The 16,306-nt window shown below is 44.7% G+C and overlaps 1 non-coding gene across 1 annotated transcript; it reads left to right on the forward strand.

The window, feature by feature from the left end:
• The first annotated feature begins 573 nt into the window (after positions 1–573).
• On the forward strand, positions 574–695 carry LOC129527329 (small nucleolar RNA SNORA26). The gene has a single exon (XR_008672301.1). It is a non-coding gene; the product is annotated as a small nucleolar RNA SNORA26 (small nucleolar RNA).
• The last annotated feature ends 15,611 nt before the right edge of the window (positions 696–16,306 follow it).

Raw genomic sequence — 16,306 nt, forward strand, 5'->3', positions numbered from 1 at the left:
AAGATTCAAAATGAGTAAGAAAGGTCATTCTTGCTGTCCCAAGTACCCTATTAACCCTTTTAGCTCAGTACACTATTAACTCTTTTAGCATATATGTGAACTTCCTAGACCTCAGTTTCTCCATCTATAAAATGGAACAATAATAATACCTCCTTCAGTACAGTTGAGGAGATAAGATAGGGGACCGGGAGGCAGTGGTGGGCATCTCTGATTCACCCACAGAGGGGATGAGGCTGAAGGTTGGAGAGAGTGAGGCAATAATGGAAGTAAAGACATCAAAAGCATATTTTAGACTCTGGTTCCTTTGGGGCAGGAAGGAAGAAGTTTAAGATGGGCAAGGATGTATTTACATTTGTAGGATACTGATACCAGACTGAATTTAATACAGGTTCACTGTCTCCTTAAACATAATAAGCTGGACAAGAAGCAATGACAATCTGTTAGTAAGGAACACCGTAATTCAAAGTTCTACTGAAAGGAACATGGCACCTTGGAAAACAATTATTCCAAGCACGGGACAGAAGAATGTCAAAGACTAGTAGGGCAACTCAGAAGGGCACATGACCCTTTCCTGCACCCCTTTAAGGCTGATGCAATGCTTTAAGAGGCTAACACAGAAGGGTGAAGCCAGTCTCCTTAAAACCCAAAGAAGAGATTGTAAAACTTCTCTTTGGATCCTGTCTGGAGTCACAGCTGGAAAAAAAAAGGAGCAGGGGTCCTAACAGAACAAATTTGAAAAGGCTATTATTTTATTATTGTTTTATTATTATTAATTTTGAGACAGTCTCACTCTGTTGTCCAGGCTGGAGTGCAGTGGCGTGATCTTGGCTCACTGCAGCCTCCACTTCCCGGGTTCAAGTGATTCTCCTGCCTCGGCCTCTCGAGTAGATGGAACTACAGGCGCACACGCCACCACGCCCCGCTAATTTTTTTGTATTTTTAATAGAGAGGGGCTTTTGTCATGTTGCCCAGCCTGGTCTCAAACTACTGGCCTCAAGTGATCTGCCCACCTCAGCCTCCCAAAGTGCTGGGGTTACAGGCGCGAGGCATCATGCCCAGTAGAAAAGGCTATCATTGGTTAAACTTGGGATAACTTTAGCTTTAGAAAGTAGGACTGCAAAGATTGAAACACATCAAACATAGAAAAATCCATGAGTTCATAATGATATTCCAAAAATATTTTCATAGTTAAAGGTGCTTAAGGAAGCAACTCATTAATTTGATACCAATAAGGGGAAGGAATCAAGTATTTATCCTGCCTTTGCAAACATGACGGGGGAATTCTTCTCTATAGAAGAACTATAGCTAATATATGCCAAAGGAATGAAAGCGTTAGAATGCTACCATTTAGTAAACCCTAACAAAATCATTCTAGCCACTGATTATCAATATCTGCTAAAATTATTGGGTGAAATGTTAATAGGGAACTTTAGAATAGATGGGTCAGGCTGACAACATTTGAACTCTTTGATCAGTTCTAACATTATTGGATAGTGAGAGATTTTGTGCCTCCTGAATAAAAAGCAAAAGCAAGTTCACAGCACCACCTATAAAGTATTCTTGGGTTTTTTATTTGTTTGTTCTTTGTATTTCTTTGTCGCTCTGTCACCCAGGCTGGAGTGCAGTGGCACGATCTTGGCTCACAGCAATCTCCGCCTCCCAGGCTCAAGCGATTCTCTCATCTCAGCCTTCTGAGTAGCTGGGACCAGAAGGACCTGGTGCGTGGCACCAGGCCCAGCTAATTTTTTGTATTTTGTGTAGAGATTGGGTTTTGTCTTATTCCCCAGGTTGGTTTTGAACTCTAGGGCTCAAGTGATCCTCTCACCTCAGCCTCCCAAAGTGTCAGAATTACAGGTGTGAGCCACCACGCCCAGCCCAAGGTATTCTTGAAAAACAAAAACAAAACAAAAAAAACCTAACTCTCATGAATGGTCTAAATTTTTCTACTAGTTTATAGAAAATATGGGGGCTAAAGGAGCACATAAAAGAACACTGTGAGGCAGCCAGGCACGGTGGCTCATGACTGTAATCCCAGCACTTTGAGAGGCCAAGGCAGGTGGATCACTTGAGGTCAGGAGTTCAAGACCAGCCCGGCCAACATGGTGAAACTCTGTCTCTACTAAAAATACAAAAATTAGCTGGGCGTGGTGGTGGGTGCCTGTAATACCAGCTACTTGGGAAACTGAGGCACGAGGATCTCTTGAACCCAGGAGGCGGAGGTTGCAGTGAGTCAAGATCGCGCCACTGCACTCTAGCCTGGGTGACAGAGCGAGACTCCGTCTCAACAACAACAACAACAACAACAACAACAAAAAGCACTGAGGATATAATCTGCCACATTTAGACTGTAAAATTGTGTAGGACAAATGACGACCTCGTCATGCAATCACAACTAAGTTCAGGGTGACCTTGATTTCATCCTGATTCAAACAAACTGAAAAGGCCAGGTGCGGTGGCTCACACCTGGAATCCCAGCACTTTGGGAGGCTAAGGTGGGCAGATACCTGAGGTCAGGAGTTCAAGACCAGCCTGACCAACATGGTGAGACCCCCATCTCTACTAAAAATACAAAAAATTAGCTGGGTGTGGTGTCAGGCACCTGTAATCCTGGCTACTCAGGTGGCTGAGGCAGGAGAATCACTTGAACCTGGGAGGCGGAGGTTGCAGTGAACGGAGATTGCGCCGCTGCACACTGCACTCCAGCCTGGGTGACAGAGAGAGACTCTGTCCCCCCAAAAAACAAACAAACTGAAAAGACATTTTAATTATTTTAGTTGTTTGGTCTTTTATTTTTAGAAACAGAGTCTGGCTGTGTTGCCCAGGCTGAAGTGCGGTGGAGTGATCATAGCTCACTGCAGCCTTGAATTCCTGGGTCCAACTGATCCTCCTGCCTCAGCCTCCTGAGTTCCTGGGGCTACAGGTGCACGCCACCATTCCTGGCTAATTTTTTATTTTTTGTGGAGACAGCATCTCCCTCTGTTGCCCAGGCTGGTCTGGAACTCCTGGCTTCATGCAGTCTTCCCGCCTTGGCCTCCTACAGTGCTGAGATTACAGTTGTGAGCCACCACACCCGGCCTAGTTTTTAATTTTTATGGGTACATAATAGGTATATATGTTCATGGGCGCATGTGATGATAAAGGTAGACCATGTGTAATAATCACGTCTGGGTAAGTGGGGTATCCATCACCTTGAGCATTTATCATTTCTTTGTGTTAGGAACATGGAAAATTATACTCTTTTATCTATTTAAAAATATACAATAGGGCTGGGTGCGGTTGCTTATGCCTGTCATCCCAGCACTTCGGGAGGCCCAGGCAGGTGGATCACCTGAGGTCAGGAGTTTGAGACCAGCCTGGCCAACACGGTGAAACCCTGTCTCTACTAAAAATACAAAAAAAATTAGATGGGCATGGTGGCAGGCACCTGTAATCCTAGCTACTTGGGAGACTGAGGCAGGAGAATCACTTGAACGCAGGAGAATCACTTGAACCCAGGAGGCAGAGGTCGAATTGAGCTGAGATGGCACCATTGTACTCCAGCCTGGGCAACAGTGCAAGATTCCGTCTCAAAATACGTGTGTGTGTGTGTGTGTGTGTGTATAAACACAATAAATTATTGTTTAGTGTAGTCACCTGTTGTGCTAGATCTTATTCTACCTAAGTATATTTTTGCCCCCATTAACCATCCTCACTCCACCCCCACACCTACCACTACCGTTCCCAGCCTCTGGTAACCATCATTCTATTCTCTATCCCCATGAGTTTGTTTTAAATTTTAGTTCTCACATATGCGTGAGACATGTGCAGTTGGTCTTTCTGTGCCTGATTTCACTTAATGTAATGTCCACCAGTTCCATCTGTGTCACAAATGACGGAATTTCATTCTTTTTTTGGCTGAGTACATGTCCATTGTGTACATGTACCACATTTTCTTTATTCATTTGTCGGTTGATGGACGCTTAGGTTGCTTCCAAACCTTGGCTATTGTGAATAGTGCTGTGATAAACATGAGAGTGCAGGTATCTCTTTGATACATTGATTTCCTTTCTTTGGGGTTGATAGGGTTTGGCTGTTTCCCCAGCCAGATCTGAACTTGAATTGTATCTCCCAGGATTCCCATGTCTTGTGGGAGGGACCCAGTGGGAGGTAATTGAACCACGGGGGCCAGTCTTTCCCATGCTATTCTCATGATAGTGAATGAGTCTCATGAGATCTGATGGGTTTATCAAGGGTTTCCGCTTTTGCTTCTTCCTCATTTTCTCTTGCCGCCACCATGTAAGAAGTGCCTTTCGCCTCCAACTATGATTCTGAGGCCTCCCCAGCCATGTGGAACTGTAAGTCCAATTAAACCTTTTTTCTTCCCAGTCTGGGGTATGTCTTTATCAGCAGTGTGAAAACAGAGTAATACACAGGTGTATACCTAGCAGTGGGATTGCTGGATCATGTGGTAGCTCTATTTTTAGTTTGTCGAGGAACCTCCATACTGTTCTCCATAGTGGCTGTACTAATTTACCTTCCCACCAACATTGTATGAGGGTTCCCTTTCCGCCACATCTTCGATCCTTGTCAGCATTTGTTATTGTCTGTCTTTTGGATGACAGCCATTTTAACTGGGGTGAGATGATATCTCGTGTGTGTGTTTTGTTTTTTTTTTTTTTTGAGACAGAGTCTCACTCTGTCACCCAGGCTAGAGTGCAGTGGCACTATCTTGGCTTCACTGCAACCTCTGCTTCCTGGGTTCAGGCAATTCTCCTGCCTCAGCCTCCCGAGTAGCTGGGACTACAGGTGTGTGCCACCACGCCTAGCTAATTTTTGTATTTTTAGTTGAGATGGGCTTTCACCATGTTGGCTAGGATGGTCTTGATCTGTTGACCTTGTGATCCACCCACCTTGGCCTCCCAATGTGCTGGGATTACAGGCATGAGCCACTGTGCCTGGCCCTCATTGTGGTTTTAATTTGCATTTCTCTGATGATTAATGATGTTGGCCATTTTTTCATTGGAAAGACCTTTTTTTTTTTTTTTTGAGATGGAGTCTCGCTCTGTCACCCAGGCTGGAGTGCTGTGGCACGATCTCAGCTCACTGCAAGCTCTGCCTTCCGGGTTCATGCCATTCTCCTGCCTCAGCCTCCCGAGTAGCTGGGACTACAGGCACCTGCCACCACGCCCGGCTAATTTTTTGTATTTTTAGTAGAGATGGGGTTTCACCGTGTTAGCCAGGATGGTCTCGATCTCCTGACCTCGTGACCCGCCTGCCTCGGCCTCCCAAAGTGCTGGGATTACAGGCACGAGCCACCACGCCCGGCCTGAAAAGACATTTTTGAGGCATTGTGGAAATGTGAACATGCCTGGATAGTGGGTGATATTAAGGAACTGTTTATTAAGGAACTGTTTTTTGGGGGTGCAGTAATTGTGTTATGGTTATTTTTTGAAATATCTTTACCAGGCTGGGCAACATAGCAAGACTGTGTCTCTAAAAAAAATTTTTTTTAATTAGCTGGGGGTGGTGGTGCACGCCTGTAGTCCCAGCTACTAACTTAGGATGTCATGGCAGGAGGATCGCTTGAGTGTAGGAGTTTGAAGCTGCGGTGAGCCACGATCAAACCACTGTCCTCTACTGCACTTCACTCTGGGCAACAGGGCAAGACCCTGCCTGAAAAAAAAAAAATTGTATTAAACTATATTAGAATGACATGCTAAAGCACTTATAAGTAAAATGATATGTCTGGTATTTGCTTAAAAATTCTCTAGTAAAAAGAAAAAAAGTGGAGGTGGGGGGAATAGGCCAAAAAGGATGGCAGAAGGTAGAGAATTCGCTGATGGACAGGTATATGGGGTATATATGGGGTATATGGGGGCTTATTCTACTTTTGTGAGTTTTTGAGAATTCCCATAATAGAAACAATTAAAAAAAATTTTTTTTTTTGAGACAGGGTCTCTCTGTCGACCAGGCTGGAGTGCAGTGGTATGACCTCGGCTTACTGCAACCTCCACCTACCAGGTTCAAGCAATTCATGTGCCTCAGTCTCCTAAGTAGCTGTGATTACAGGTGTCCAGAGTAATTTCTGAATTTTTAGTAGAGTTGGGGTTTCACCATGTTGGCCAGGCTGTTCTTGAACTACTGACCTCACGTGATCCACCTGCCTCGGCCTCTCAAAGTGCTGGGATTACAGGCCTGAGCTACCATGCTGGCCTAGAAACCAGTTGTAAATCCTCCTTTGCTTTTTCCTCTCTCAGGTATTTTCCTGCTAAAGAGCAAGGTTGAGCACTTCACACTTTATCTCAAAGTGTCTTTGAAGAGTAAAGCAAATCTCTCAATAGAGTATTCCAAGATAAAGAACAGCCATCTCCAAACTCATGCCACAGTGAGGAACTGTGCTAGGTCAGGAGACTGTTTGGAGCCCGGGACACTGGGGGTTAACAGCCTGTTCCTGGCAGCTGAGTGTCCCCACAGCTGCCAGCAATTAGACTAGCTGGCAGTCCCCTTAGGAAACTCCTGCTGCCTGATGAGGACTAATTGCTTGCTGGCGTCTAAGTCCCCAATCGACAGAAATGGAAATCCATTAGGGAAAGGCTGGCGGGAGGGACTGCCTTCTGGGGAGGGCGCAGCCCTGCAGAGGCACAGGCCCGGCCAGTGTGGGTGCTGCCAACACTGCCAACACACCCTACCATGGGTGCTGCCAACGCACCATCCCTGGAAAACCACCCGGTGAAACGCTGTCCCCCAGAGAGTGTTCCTTTCCTCCTGATTGTGGTCTACCACTGAAGAAGCCTGTCTGCCCAACGTGGCATTACCACAATTGCTTCTCAGAGAAACAAACCACATGTCCTGGGAGAGTGGCAGAGGCCAAGGTCAGTGCAGACAGGGATGCTCTGTAAGGTTCGGTGCAGCTAAGCAAGGGGGCTTAGCTGAGCTTTGAGTCAGGCAGTTTTCTGTAATAAGCAGACTCAGTGCAGTGACTTGTAAGCAGCTACTGAAAATCCATACTTCAGATCCCTGTCAGTTAGAAATTGTGTCCACACACCAGAGAGAATGGCAGTTTTCATGGGAATTATTTCAACCAATGATATGCTGGTTTCTGAGAAAACAAAGATGAGTAGGACCTGGTCCTTACCTTAAAGAATCCTACCATCCATGCAAGTTCAAAAAAAACGTGATTCCAGAGGGACAGTTTAAAATGCTTATGAGAACAAAATAAAATGAGGATTTCTAATCCCACCACCACCACCAAATCTTCTCACTTAATTGATTTTTTGGTTAAAACTACCCCTCCCACTCACAAGGAGTTTTGTTTTCAACCTATTTGGAAATTCAAGGCTATTATAATGAAGTATGTATTGTATTATTTGAGAAAATACATTTGTGAGCTTAGTTTAGATAAGTTGCACAAGTTGGATACGGGTCACATAAAAAGTTCTTTCTTATCAGGAGTTCAGGAACAAAAGGTCCCTCTGTAAGATTATATATAAAGATTATATTCAATTCAAACTGTGATTTCATTTCTCCAGAAATAACATGCTTGTTGTTAAGAGTTTATGAAAATTAGACGAGAAAAGAACCACAGTATTATTTTGCAACTGTGTGCAGAGGCAGATTCTTGTCCCTCTTGCACTACAATTGCAAGAATTCTGAACAGGGGCCGGGCACGGTGGCTCATGCCTGTAATCCCAGCACTTTGGGAGGCCAAGGTGGGTGGATTGCCCAAGCTCAGGGGTTCAAGACCACCCTGGGCTACATGGCGAAACCCCATCCCTTCTAAAAGTACAAAAATTAGCTGGATGTGGTGGTGAGTGCCTGTAGTCCCAGCTACGGGGGAGGCTGAATGCAGGAGAATTGCTTGAACTGGGGAGGCGGAGGTTGCAGTGAGCTGAGATTGCAGCACTGCACTCCAGCCTGGGTGACAGAGCAAGATTCCATCTCAAAAAAAAATAATAATAATTCTGAATGCAATTGAAGTAAAACTATTGTAAAGTTAAAAAATAAAGTGAAATGTGTTCTTGTTATTGACCTCAAATATAATCTAGAACAACCTGTTTAAGCACTTAAAGCATTTGCTTTTAAGGCATTGGATTCACAATCAGGTTCATTGCAAATGATCCACTCATTAAAAGAAGGTCTGGCACCCGCAACTCATTTAAGTTGTATGTGTGTGTTAAAGGAACACTGAAACTGCATTTCTGTTAAAACACTGATTCATATTTTCCCAAAGTAGTACCGTATGACTTTTCAATGTAGACTTAAGACAATTTCAAATACCAATTACCACATTATAGAGAAATCCTTAAAATTTCACCAGCGTTTTCTTTTAGAATAAGTGCTGCAGACGGGCACAGAAGAGATGCCTGTGGAAATGATCTGGATTTCACTGTACAGTTATGTCTCTGAGGCTATTGCCTATCAAACCACTTTTTGTTTAGGAGGTTGCTTAATGGGAGCAAATTCTTACTCTTCTTCCGTGCTGCTGAACAGGGTGAGGTCATGCAGGAAGCCGAAAGGGACAGATGAATTTCAGTGACAGAGCTCAGGAAGCCATCAGGAGAACAGACCTTGTCAGTGACTTGCAAATTCACTTGTTTAAAGTATATATTTTTTTAATGTTTTCATAAAATAGCGTGATTATAAAGTAAGGAGACTGGTTTTAGAAACTTCAAAAGAAAGCAAATCTCATTGTTCTATGCTCAAAACCTATACTTTGTCATTTGATCCAAAGGAAGACATGTATTACTTATTACTGTGCTGGTCAATAAGAGGTGAAGAAGGAAAGGAAAGTGATCTGTCGGAGATGACACAATTGATGAACAGCAGGGCTGGTCTGACAACCTGATTCTATCAATTTCTAATTCAATGCTCATCCTTTACTTTTTTTTTTTTTTTTTGAGATGGAGTCTTGCTCTGTCACCCAGGCTGCAGTGCAGTGGCATGATCTCGGCTCACCTCAACCTCTGCTTCCCGAGTTCAAGTGATTCTCCTGCCTCAGCCTCCTGAGTAGCTGGGATTACAGGCATGCGCCACCATGCCCGGCTAATTTTTGTATTTTTAGTAGAGACCAGGTTTCACCACGTTGGTCAGGCTGGTCTCAAACTCCTGATCTCGTGATTCACCTACCTTGGCCTTGCAAAGTTCTGGGATTACAAGCGTGAGCCACCGTGCCTGGCCATTGGTGCCTTTTTAAGGAGAACCCAGAGAACAGTCTTGCCCCTTCCACCATGTGAGGTTACAATGAGAAGGCTTCATCTGTGGACCAGAAAGCAGGCCCTCACCAGATATCCAACCTGCCAGAAATAAATTTATGTTGTTTATAAGCCACCTAATTTATGGCATTTTGCTGTAGTAGCCCAAATAGACTAAGACAACCACCAAGTTCTTCTGGGAGGGAGGGCCTAGACCAAAATAGATCTATTTTTGATTTTTTTTTTTTTTTGAGACGGAGTTTCGCTCTTGTTGCCCAGGCTGGAGTGCAATGGTGTGATGTCAGCTCACTGCAACCTCTGCCTCCTGAGTTCAAGCGATTCTCCTGCCTCAGCCTCCTAAGTAGCTGGGACTATAGGCACGCGCCACCATGCCCGGCTAATTTTGTATTTTTAGTAGAGATGGGGTTTCTCCATGTTGGTCAGGCTGGTCTCGAACTCCCGACCTCAGGTGATCCGCCCGCCTAGGCCTCCCGAAGTGCTGGTATTACAGGCGTGAGCCACCGCGTCTGCCCCTCTATTTTTGATTTTAACTCAACTCATTTGTTTCTGTTCTTGGGTAGACAGCATAATCTCTGAATCTCAGAGTGTCAAATATTAAAAGAGGACACTGTTCTCAGAAGGTTGCTTGGTGCAGGGAGGGGGATGCATATGTAGTATCTTGCAAGTGTTTACATCACAAATCATCCTTAACTACACATAGTATTAACTGGAGAGAAGCAGAGCCGTGGAAGATACATATGAAACTAGCAGAAACTTTAGCTTGGACAATGAATATTTGGAAGGTGGAAGCTTGTGAATGGCCCTGAAGTAGAAAGACCTTGAAGTTATTTCTTCCTTGCCTGTGGCATGTCCATAACGAACCTATTTTAGAGGAAGACCAAATTTTGTTTCCTAGATTGCCACTTTTTTTTTTTTAAGACAGTTTCACTCTTATTGCCCAGGCTAGAGTGCAATGGCGCGATCTGGGCTCACTGCAACCTCCGCCTCCCGGGTTCAAGCGATTCTCCTGCCTCAGCCTCCCTAGTAGCTAGGATTACAGGCATGTGCCACCACGCCTGGCTAATTTTTGTATTTTAGTAGAGACGGGGTTTCTCCATGTTGGTCAGGCTGGTCTCAAACTCCCGACCTCAGGTGATCCGCCCGCCTCGGCCTCCCAAAGTGCTAGGATTACAGGCGTGAGCCACCGTGCCCAGCCTGATTGCCACTTTCTTTTTTTTTTTTTTTTTTTTGAGACGGAGTCTCGCTCTGTCGCCCAGGCTGGAGTGCAGTGGCGCGATCTCGGCTCACTGCAAGCTCCGCCCTCCCGGGTTCACGCCATTCTCCTGCCTCAGCCTCCCGAGTAGCTGGGACTACAGGCGCCCGCCACCACGCCCGGCTAATTTTTAGTATTTTTAGTAGAGACGGGGTTTCACTGTGTTAGCCAGGATGGTCTCGATCTCCTGACCTCGTGATCCACCCGCCTCGGCCTCCCAAAGTGCTGGGATTACAGGCGTGAGCCACCGCGCCTGGCCGATTGCCACTTTCATAGGGAAGAACAGTGACAAAGGAAGAAGGATTAGACTGCCAGCAAAAATATGACACTCTAAAATGGTTGTACTGCCTAACACATCCTCGAGGGTTATCTCAGGCTTTTTCTTTTTTTTTTTTTTTTTAATTTTTTTTTCGTATCTCAGGCTTTCTTTTTACTTGAATTATTTCATAACTTCATTAATTATTTTAAAAAGTTAGAAATATGAATAACTTGTCCAGAGAAATGGAAATGAACTTTTTTGGTGGTGGAGATGCAACTGATTATTGCCTTGTGGGATACTGACCAGTTTTGCACTGTTAGGAAATTTATTTCTGCATTCTTGACTGCCTGTATATGTGTGTTATTTGACTTCTCTTTGAACCAGCTATAACATCTTATTGGTTCCCTCATGAAGCCGTGAGTTTAGTAAAATCTTTGACATGTGTTTATTATATTTATATTTCTAGGAGTGTCACAATTTTATCCTTTAGATAATTATTGTTGAAATAGTTCTCAGGCCAGGAGCAGTGGCTCACGCTTATAATCCCAGCAGGCGAGCTGGGATTTGGGAGGCCAAGGCAGGTAGATTGCTTGAGCTCAGGAGTTTGAGAGCAGTGTGGATAACATGGCAAAACCCTGTCTCTACAGAAAATCTAAAAATTAGCCTGGCATGGTAGTGCGTGGCTGTGGTCCCAGCTACTTAGGAGACTGAGGTGGGAAGGTCACTTGAGCCTAGGAGGCGGAGGATGCAGTGAGCTGAGATTAGGCCACTGCACTCCAGCCTAGATAACATAGATAACAGAGCGAGACTCTGTTTTTAAAAAAAAAAAAAAAAAATTAGGCCAGGCGTGGTAGCTTATGCCTGTAATCCCACCATTTTGGGAGGCCAAAGTGGGTGGATCACCTGAGGTCAGGAGTTTGAGACCAGCCTGATCAACATGATAAAACCCCGTGTCTACTGAAAATAAACAATTAGCCAGGCATGGTGGCGGGTACCTGTAGTCCCAGCTACTTGGGAGGCTGAGGCAGGAGAATTGCTTGAACCTGGGAGGCGGAGGTTGCAGTGAGTCAAGATCACACCACTGCACTTCAACCTGGGTGACAGAGCGAGACTCCATCAAAAAATATATATATGTATTGTGGGATAGAATTTTAGCTAGGTGTTTCATCTTTATAACTGCTGTTAAATGCCACTGTGGGTCACAGGTAAATCCTTGCCTGTGATGTAAAAGTCCCAATATTTGTTGGTTGGAATAATCTCCAATGCAGTGAATTCACGTCTGTGGAGCATGTAACATGTCACTTCCTCATCTTGTCCTGTTTTTTCATCACAAAGAAATTATTATTGGAAAGGAAGGGGGCTGAGTTCTATTTTGTGTTGGGGAAGTAACAGGGATGCCTGGTAGGGAGAAGGCCCAATAGCCCCATGGGCCAGAGCATGAAGAGGAGAAAGAGAAAAAGAACTTCAGGAATAGGGTAGATCTAGGGCAATCCTGAGAGGTCTGAGAATCCCAGATTCTCTAAAGCAAGGATTCTCAAAGTGCAATCCCAGGCCAACTTCAGCGGCACCTGGGAGCCTGTTAGAAATGTGGAATCTCAGCCGGGCGCAGTGGCTCACGCCTGTAATCCCACTAGTTTGGGAAGCCAAGGTGGGTGGATCACGAGGTCAGGAGATGGAGACCATCCTGGCTAACATGGTGAAACCCCGTCTCTACTAAAAATACAACAAATTAGCCGGGCATGGTGGCGGGGACCTGTAGTCCTAGCTACTCAGGAGGCTGAGGCAAGAGAATGGCGTGAACCCAGGAGGCGGAGGTTGCAGTGAGTCGAGATCATGCCACTGCACTCCAGCCTGGGCGACTGAGCGAGACTCTGTCTAAAAAAAAAAAAAAAAGAAAGAAAAAGAAATGTGGAATCTCGGCCAGGGCGGTGGCTCATGCCTGTTATCCCAGCACTTTGGGAGGCCAAGGCTAGTGGATCACCTGAGGTCAGGAGTTCGAGACCAGCCTGGCCAACATGGCGAAACCCCTGTCTTTACTAAAAATACAAAAATTAGCTGGGCGTGGTGGCGGGTGCTTGTAATCCCAGCTACTCGGGAGGCTGAGGCGGGAGAATTGCTTGAACGTGGGAGGCGGAGGTTGCAGTGAGCCAAGATCGCCCCATTGCACTCCAGCCTGGGTGACAAAGCAAAACTCCATCTCAAAGAGAAAAGAAAAGAAATGTAGAATCTCAGGCCTCGCCCCAGATACTGAATCAAAGTCTGCGTTTAACGAGGTCACCTGGTAATTTGTATTCACATGAAGTTTGAGAAGCACTAGTAGAAAACAAGAGTTTTACCGTTTTGTGTCCTAATGGTCTTGCCTTATTTAGGACTCTATAATAGAGTCACCCTAAAATGCACTTGGACTTGGGAAGTACTTGGAACAGGGCTCATGATCACATAGAATAAAGTGGTTCTTTATGCTGTCTATCCCTGTGTTAGCTCACAGCTGGCCCCCAAGACTCAGTCAAGGAGTATTTAATAAGTCCTGTAAGCAAAGTACTAAGACATATGTTATGAAGAATATATTTTATTTTTATATTATTTAATTAAATTATTCATTTTTGGAGACAGGGTCTCACTCTATCACCCAGGCTGGAGTGCAGTGGTACAATCTTGGCTCACTGCAGACTTGACCTCCTGGGCTCAAGCCATCCTTCAGACTCCAAGTAGCTGGGACCACAGGCATGTGCTACCATGCCTGGCTAATTTTTTATTTTGTGTAAAGACGAGGTTTCGCCATACTGCTCAGGCTGCTCTCAAACTCCTGGGCTCCAGCAATCCTCCCGCCTCAGCTTCTCAAATTGCTGGGACTACAGGCATGAGCCACTATGCCAGCCAAAGAATATATATATATATATATATATATATATTTTTTTTTATGAAACCTCAGTTTTTGTGCCAGAGACACGCCATCCTCAAATGAGGAAATAATCTAGCTGTTAGCCTATGCTAAGGTTAGTCTCCACACTAACTCTCTAATTGGACTTTTTTAGATTCTAACATGAGTAGCTACCATGAGAAATGAGGCATGTTGCTTTACTCAATGTTTCATTCAACCAAATGTGCAATACATCCTATTACATTTGTTCTTACTCTGTGCACACTCTATTCTTCATTAGATGAATCCAATTTAAATAAGACATTGAAAATTGAAGAATAGTTTCAGAAGCTCTCTGCTAAGTAAATGCAATTTCAATTTTAAGACAATACTGTATAAAGAAAACAATAATAATGGGTGTGGACGGCTGAAGAAATGCTATACAGAGGACTGTACTAATTACTTCAAGATTATCCAGAGAAAGAAATTATATCATTTACCAATGAATTTGATTGTCTTTCAAAATGGTCAGACTACAGTTTCTTTTCTACCTATACTGGCCAGGAGTAACCAGCTGGCATGAACCAACCAACAGGCATTCATTATTGAGTGCCTGTTGTATAACAAACACTGGGGAAGATATCCAAGCAGAGGATACAAAATTTGTTTTCCAGGGGTTTACAGTCTGGACTGGGAGAAAAAGTACATGCACATAAAAATACAAGTCTTAAATGGAGGATACAGACAAGTGCAGAAGCCAACTCTGGCCCAGGATGATCAGGAAAGCATCACAGAACATGTAGGATTTGAGCTGGGTCTTGAAGCTCAACCTAGATGGAGCAAAGTGATAGACTCAGTGGCCGCCTTGAGTGACATACTCTCCCTCAGACATGGTGCTTGTGATGCTTTTCCCAAAAGAAAGGTTTTCTTATGACCTTCCCATATCTGAAGTCCAATTCTAAAGTCCAAGTCTGTTATACTAGGGTATTAGCCATCCTGTAAAGAAAGCGATCATTTTGGGTGATGTATTAGTCTGTTCTCATACTGCAATAAAGAACTTCCTGAGATTAGGTAATTTATGAAGAAAAAAGGTTTTTGTTTTGTTTTGTTTTGTTTTTGAGGTGGAGTCTCACTCTTGTCGCCCAGACTGGAGTGCAATGGTGCCATCTCGGCTCACTGCAAACTCTGCCTCCTGAGTTTAAGCGATTCTCCTGTCTCAGCCTCCCCAGTAGCTGGGATTATAGGTACGTGCCACCACGCCTGGCTAATTTTTGTATTTTTAGTAGAGACGGAGTTTCACTCTGTTGGCCAGGCTGGTCTCGAACTCCTGACCTCAGGTGATCCACCCGCCTTGGCCTCTCAAAGTGTTGGGATTACAGGAGCGAGCCACCGCGCCCGGCCTTATTTTTATTCTTTAATTTTTTATTTCTTTTGGAAAAAGGGTCTCGCTGTGTCTCCCAGACTAGAGTGCAGTGGTGTGATCTCAGCTTACTGCAACCTCTGCCCCCTGAACTCAAGCAGTTCTCACACCTCAGCCTCCCAAGTAGCTGCGGCTACAGATGTGTGCCACCAGGCCTGGTTAATTTTTGTATTTTTAGTAGAAACAGGGTTTCACCATGTTGGCCAGGCTGGTCTCGGACTCCTCACCTCAAATGATCTGCCCACCCCAGCCTTCCAAAGTGCTGGGATTACAGACGTGAGCCGCCGCGCCTGGCCACCACATACTTTTAAACCATCAGATCTCATGAGAACTCACTCACTATCATGAGAAAGGCAAGGGGGAGGCCAGGTGTGGTGGCTCATGCCTGTAATCCCAGCACTTTGGGAGGCTGAAGGGAGCAGATCACCTGAGGTCGGGAGTTCGAGACCAGCCTGACCAACATGGAGAAACCCTGTCTCTACTGAAAATACAAAATTAGCCGAGTGTGGTGGCGCATGCCTGTAATCCCAGCTACTCGGGAGGCTGAGGCAGGAGAATTGCTTGAACCCGGGAGGCGGAGGTTGCAGGTGAGCCGAGATGGCGCCACTGCACTCCAGCCTGGGCAACGAGAGCAAAACTCCGTCTCAAAAAAAAAAAAAAAGACCAGCAAGGGAGAAATCTGTCCCCATGATCCATTCACTTCCCACCAGGTCCCTCCTCCAATTCGACAGGAGATTTGGATGGGGACACAACGATAACACATGATAACTTAGCTAACGTGGCAGGGAGCTTTGTCCACTTACTTGGCCAAAATGCTAATTTATTAACTTCATTTTATTATCGTTGGGGATTTTTTCCCCTTCTCCTCTGGCCAAGCACAACTCTAGTTGAAAACAATAACGTGAAGCTATACAGCAACCTCTCCCACCCCTTTAATTACAGGTTTACTATGCACTCCGGGGCCATGCTCTTCACACACAGGGCTTCGTAAATATTGCAGGCAGACGGATTAACTAAAAGAACTGTCTGGTGAAGCTCTCTAGCCTATATTTTCTAGGTTACAAGAAGAGAAAGTATTCAACAGCAAAAGAAGGAAAAGAAGTCTGGGCTATGATTGCCTGTTGGCTTTTATAGTAGTAGCAGCAGCATGTTATTTTGTTTCTCAATCAACCTAACTTACTTGAAAGCTAAATTTAAAAGAAGAGGTCTCTAATAGTAGACTAAAAACTAATTTTCAAAAGATTAAAAGCATCTCATACAAATATAAAATGAGGCTGGGCGTGGTGGCTCATTCCTGTAATCCTAGCACTTTGGGAGCCTGAGG

This window comes from Gorilla gorilla, chromosome 16, assembly GCF_029281585.2.
Source record: "Gorilla gorilla gorilla isolate KB3781 chromosome 16, NHGRI_mGorGor1-v2.1_pri, whole genome shotgun sequence".
Taxonomy (NCBI): Eukaryota; Metazoa; Chordata; class Mammalia; order Primates; family Hominidae; genus Gorilla; species Gorilla gorilla.